We start from the raw sequence: 6743 nt of genomic DNA, 5'->3' as shown, positions 1-6743 counted from the left end.
TGCTTTTATATTAGGGGCATAGATGTTCAGGATTGAGACTTCATCCTGATGAACTGTTCCTGTTATGAGTATAAAATGCCCCTCTCCATCTCTCCTGATTGATTTAAGTTTTAAGTCTATTTTGTTAGAGATTACTATGGCCACACACCTGCTTGTTTCTTATGTCCATTTGCTTGATAAGCCTTTTCCCAGCCCTTTACTCTGAGTAGGTGACTGTCTTTGTGGTTGAGGTGTGTTTCTTGTAAATAGCAGAATGTTGGATCCTGTTTTCGTATCCAATCTCTTAGCCTGTGCCTTTTTATAGGTGAGTTGAGACCATTGACATTAAGTGATATTAATGACCCGTGGTTGTTAATTCCGGTCATTTTTTTAGTTGTAGAGTTTTTGTGTTTCCCTTCTTTGATTTGTGTTGGTGAAGGGTCTCTAGATGTCTGAGTTATTGTGGTCATTGTTGGACTCCTTGGTTAGTGATTTTCCTTCTATTACTTTCTGTAAGGCTGGATTTGTGGCTGCATATTTTTTAAATTTGTTTTTATCCTGGAAAATTTTAATTTCTCCATTTATTGTGAACGAAAGCTTGGCTGGGTATAGTAATCTGGGCTTGCATCCATGGTTTCTCAGTTTCTGCAGTACATCTATCCAGGACCTTCTGGCTTTCACGGTTTCCATGGAGAAGTCAGGTGTAAGTCTGATAGGTTTACCTTTATAAGTAATTTGGCATTTTTTCTTTGCAGCTCTTAATATTCTTTCCTTATTCTGTATGCTTTGTGTTTTGATAATTATATGGCGAGGGGATGTCTTTTTTTGATCCAGCCTATTCAGTGTTCTGTATGCTTCTTGCACCTTCATAGGTATATCTTTCTTTAGGTTGGGAAAGTTTTCTTCTATAATTTTATTAAATATATTTTCTGGACCATTGAGCTGCACTTCTTCTCCTTCTTTTACTCCTATTATTCTTAGGTTTGATCTTTTTATTGTGTCCCATATTTCCTGAATATTTTGTGATGAGAGTTTGTTGGACTTGCTGTTTTCTTTGATCAGTGTGTTTATTTTCTCTATGGTATCTTCAGAACCTGAGATTCTTTCTTCTAACTCTTGTATTCTGTTGGTTATGCTTGTTTCTGTAGACTCTGTTTGTTTACTTAAATTTTCCATGTCCAGCCGGCCCTCTGTTTGTGTTTTCTTCTTTGCCTCCAGTTCAGTTTTCAAGTCTTGAACTGTTTCCATTATCTGTTTGATTGTTTTTCCTTGGTTTTCTATTCACTGATTTATTCAATTCTTCAAACTTTCTGTTATATTTCTCATCCATTTCTATAAGGGCGTTTTTTACATGCTGTTTAAGGACATCAATCACTTTCATGAAGTCAATCTTTTCTACTTCGTTGCGGGAGGTCCTCCCACTCCTCCAGCCTATCACCGCTGAGGTACCAGCCCACTGGGGCGTGGTTTCTCTCCCTTTAAAAAAGCGGCCACTTCCCTCTCCTCGCTCTCTTCACTTCCTGCTCCGCCTGCGACTAGACTCCTTTCCTGGTTGCGTAGAGGGCTGTTGCCTGGGACAGTGATCTGTAAGTTTTTTCCCCTTTAAATAAATACCACCCTAATAATCATAACCCCGAATTGGTGTGGCATTGTTTGTGACTTACGCCTTCATTTTGGCGCCCAACGTTTGGTTTTAGAACCTCTCCTTTCCCCACTCGCAGCTGCAAGTTCGGCTTGGCGGCTGCGGGCTTGGCGGGCGCAAGTTCAGCTTGGCGGCCGCGGGCTTGGCGGGCTCTAGTTCGGCTTGGCTGGAGCCGTGCCTTCCTCAGCCGCCAGCGGCCTTGGACTCCCCACGTGGATTTAAACTCCACAGGCCCGCATAGTCTCTGGCCGCATGGTTTGCTCTTTTCTGAGTCATTTTTAAATCTCCCTTGCAAGTACAGCTCTTAAGTGGCACGAACCAGAGCACGTGTTTGCTGAAAGCTGCAACCCCTCAGGGTGACTTGTTCCGTCTCAGGAATTGATTTAATTACATTTACTTTGTTGAGAAACTTGCATTTTCCAGTTTTTAACATCTACTAAGGCACTGAAACAGGACCATGTTTTCACCGCGACTCTGCAACAGCGCCACCTGCTGGATAATAGGTAATATTGCAGTTTTTGTTTCTAACGCAAATTTTACTGCTTTGTTTTCACTAATACAATGGATTAGTAAATTTATATTTACTAATACAATGAATTACATCATACAAGGTTTATATGATTATGGGGATACCTTAATTTGCTTGTTACTAGCCTTCAGTTTTCTTTTCCATATTCTATCATTAAAGAAGAATATGGCACTCCTAAGAACGATTGAATCTTTACGTACTAATAATGAACAGAAGAATATGGCACTCCTAAGAACGATTGAATCTTTACGAACTAATAATGAACAACTAATTGACAGGATTAAAATTATTGAAAATCAGAGGTTATCTGAACAAGTGGATACTATGACAGACAAAATTGATTCCATATCCAAGGGTATTAGAAAGTTACCTGAAAGGGTTCAGGCTGTTGAATTTGACGTTCAGATTTTATCACAAAGTTTTGATAAGGTAACAGACAGAATGTACCTCCAAGATGGGAATCTACATGATATACAAGAAAAGTTTAAGGAGGACATGTTATCTTTGAAGGAAAAAATTAAAGCTTTGGAATCACAGGTGCAGAATGGGGACCAAAAAATTGATACTTCAGTGAAATCACTGGAAATATATACAGGTCAGGAGATTCAGGATTTAAGAGAGACAATAATAAAAAGACTTGAAATGATTGAAGAAATGATTGCAGCTGGTGAACAGAGTAAGGAGGCACAAGGACAGGATACAAGGCCTCCACCAGCTATTAGAACTGGCTTACCCAGGGTTCTAGCGACATACCCTATACTTAATTCTGAAAAAGCATCAACTTCTAAAGGCTCAAAGGGAGTCAGAGAAGCTAGATGGACGCCAATAGCAATGAATGATCTGAAAGAAATTAAGCAAGCTGTTGTTAATTTTGGCTTGCACAATGCATATGTAAAGGAAATGATAAGGACTTGGGCTTCTAATGCTAGAGCTACTCCCCATGATTTCCATCAGTTAGTGTCTGCAGTTTTAGATAATGGACCTTCCTTGATGTTCGGAATTTATTTCAGAGAAGAATCCAAACATATGGAACAGCAAGGAAGAGCAAAAGGTATTGAGGTTTCCCAAGATCAAATTCTTGGTGCAGGAGAATATGCTGATCCACAGGTCCAAGCTCTTTATGACGATGAAGTACTGTGTCTATGTCACCAAGCAGCTTTAAATGCTTGGAATAGGATACAAGATCCAGCAAAAAGGGTTGAATCATATACCAGAATTAGGCAGGGACAGAGAGAACCCTTTATTGACTTTTTGCAAAGATTAATTAAGGCTCTGGACATAGGGGTAACAGACCCAGAAGCTAGACGAATACTTCTTGAATCTCTAGCTTTTGAGAATGCAAACATAGAATGCAAAAAGATAATTGGGCTTTTAAAGTCTAGATCAGCACCTATGGATGAATGGATTCAGCATACGATGAATGTTGAGACGTTTAGCTATAATGATGAATCTTGGGTAGGAGAAGCGATTTCCAAAGCAATGAGGAGACATCAAACTGCCAGGTGTTTTAATTGTGGTAAATTAGGACATTTGCAAAGGAATTGCAGGCAAAGAATTTCTAGGAATAATATCTCTTCTGGGAATGAAAAAATAGGAGACCTCGGCCTTCAGGTATATGTAGGAGATGCGGTAAAGGCAGGCATTGGTCCAACGAATGTAGGTCAACAACAGACAGATGGGGCAATCTGATATCATCGGGAAACTCCTTGGGGGGCCTCTCGCAGGCCCCCAAGCCAACAGTAGCCCAGTCATTCCCAGTCACAGTGGAGAACGTGCCTCACCAAGAAAATTGAAAGCTCCAATTTCTGCTGTAAAAAGTAATACTGGTCTAAATGAAGAATTACGTGTGGAGGATGAGTCAAAAAACCCAATAGGACAGAGTAAACGTATATTTTGGCAGACTTCTATTAATGATCAAAGACCAAAGCTAAGAGTCTGTATAAATGGCACTTTTATTGAAGGCTTATTAGACACAGGTGCGGATGTAAGTATCATTACCCCAGAATCTTGGCATCCGAATTGGCCTCTTCAAGAGGTAGATGTTCAGTTCCTGGGAATTGGAACCCTATCTCGTGTAAAACAAAGCACAAGATGGGTTGAATGCATAGGGCCCGAAGGGCAAATAGGAAGACTAAGGCCATATATAGCCAATATTGCCATAAATTTATGGGGCCGTGACCTGCTACAGCAATGGAATACCCAGATTAACATTCCTGTAGTTCCAGGAACTCATAATTCTGGGAAGGATATGATGAGGTATTATGGAAAAAGGTCACCAGCCATTCAGGCTGTACAAGAACATACAGCAAATACCAAACCTTTAGAGGTACCAACGGCCCTACCTTTAAAATGGCTAACTGAGAAGCCAATATGGACCAAACAATGGCCTTTAGCTGAAGATAAACTACAGGCATTGGAACAGCTGGTGCAAGAGCAACTAGATGCTCACCATATTGAAGAATCAACCAGCCCTTGGAATTCTCCTGTGTTTGTTGTAAAAAAGAAATCTGGTAAATGGAGAATGGTGACAGATCTAAGAGCTGTCAACAAAGTAATTCAACCTATGGGCCCACTACAATCTGGAATTCCTTTGCCTTCTCTGTTACCAAAAGGATGGCCTCTTATAGTTATTGATTTGAAAGATTGTTTTTTCACTATACCGTTACAAGAAAAGGATAGAGAAAAATTTGCCTTCACAGTGCCTACTTATAATAATTCTTAGCCTAATAGGAGATATCAGTGGACTGTCCTCCCACAGGGTATGCTCAATAGTCCTACACTGTGCCAATATTTTGTAAGTAAGCCATTGGAAATAATTCGTAAACAATTCCCCAAGTCCATCATTTATCATTACATGGATGACATCTTATTATCTGATTCAAATAAAGATACTTTAGAAAGGATGTTTGAAGAAGTAAAGAAAGTCTTGCCTAGGTGGGGATTACAAATTGCCCCTGAAAAGATTCAAAGAGGAAATTCTATTAATTACCTAGGTTACAGAATAGGGTTAGAGAAAATTAAAACGCAAAAGGTACAAATTAGGAGAGACCGCTTAAAGACTCTTAATGACTTCCAAAGATTGTTAGGAGACATTTCCAGTCTACGACCAGCTGTTGGGATAACACCTGATCTAATAGTTCATTTAAACAAAACCTTAGATGGTGATAAAGATTTGAATAGTCCAAGAGAACTGACAGCTGAAGCAGAAAAGGAACTGACAATGATTGAGGAAAAATTACAGGAGGCACATGTGGATAGGGTGAACCCAAATCTTAGCTGCATCCTAGTCATATTGCCTTCCAGAATTTCTCCTACAGGGATTCTAATGCAGAGGGAAGATATTATTTTAGAGTGGATATTTATACCTAATAAACCAAGTAAAAAATTAAAAACTTATGTGGAAAAGGTCTCTGAATTAATTATAAAAGGTAAGCTGAGACTTCGTCAACTAGCAGGTATAGACACAGCAGAAATTATAGTGCCTTTTACTACTGAAGAAATAAAAAAGTTATGGGAAGACAATGAACCGTGGCAAAGAGCTTGTGCTAACTTTTTGGGAGAAATTAATAGCAACTATCCCAAAAGTGATAGACTTAATCTCATAAAAAGAACTTCTTGGATTCTTCCTAGAATTGTACGTGATGCTCCAATAACTGGAGCCCGTACGTTCTATACTGATGCAAATAAATCAGGGAAAGCAGGTTACAAGTCAGATGAATTGAGTAAGGTGGAACAAAGCCCTTATAATTCTGTCCAGAGGGCAGAATTATATGCCATTCTTATGGTGCTAAGGGATTTTAAAGAACCTCTTAATATAGTTACAGATTCACAATATGCAGAAAGAGTTATCTTGCATATTGAAACCGCTGAATTTATACCAGATGACACAGAGTTGACTTCATTGTTTATCCAGGTACAAGAAATAATCAGGAACAGGCTTTGTCCGATGTACATAACACTCATCCGGTCCCATACAGGTCTGCCTGGTCCTCTAGCCCAAGGCAATGCTGAGATTGATCAATTATTGATTGGAAGTGTGTTGCAGGCCTCGGAATTTCATAAGAAGCATCATGTCAATAGTAAAGGCCTAAAGAAAGAATTTTCCATTACTTGGCAACAAGCTAAGGACATTATAAAGAGATGCCCTACTTGTTCTTTCTATAATCAAACACCGTTGCCTGCAGGGAGTAACCCAAAGGGTACTAAGAGAAATGAAATCTGGCAGATGGATGTGTTCCACTTTATGGAATTTGGTAAATTAAAATATGTACACCACACCATAGACACGTATTCAGGTTTTCAATGGGCTACTGCCCTGAGCTCAGAAAAGGCTGATTCAGTAATCACACATTTATTGGAAGTTATGGCCATCATGGTATACCTGTGCAAATAAAGACAGATAATGGTCCAGCATATGTTTCTAAGAAAATGAAACGCTTTTTTGATTATTATAATATAAAACACATTACAGGTATACCAAATAATCCTACAGGTCAGGCAGTTATAGAAAGATCAAATCGTACTATAAAGGATATGCTGAACAAACAGAAAGGGACTGAAAATACCCCCAGAAATAGATTACATAATGCTTTA

Source organism: Microtus oregoni, unplaced genomic scaffold, assembly GCF_018167655.1.
Source record: "Microtus oregoni isolate MIOR12 unplaced genomic scaffold, Mior012 000100F_ref0000014, whole genome shotgun sequence".
NCBI lineage: Eukaryota > Metazoa > Chordata > Mammalia > Rodentia > Cricetidae > Microtus > Microtus oregoni.
Note: the sequence above shows the minus strand (reverse complement) of the source record.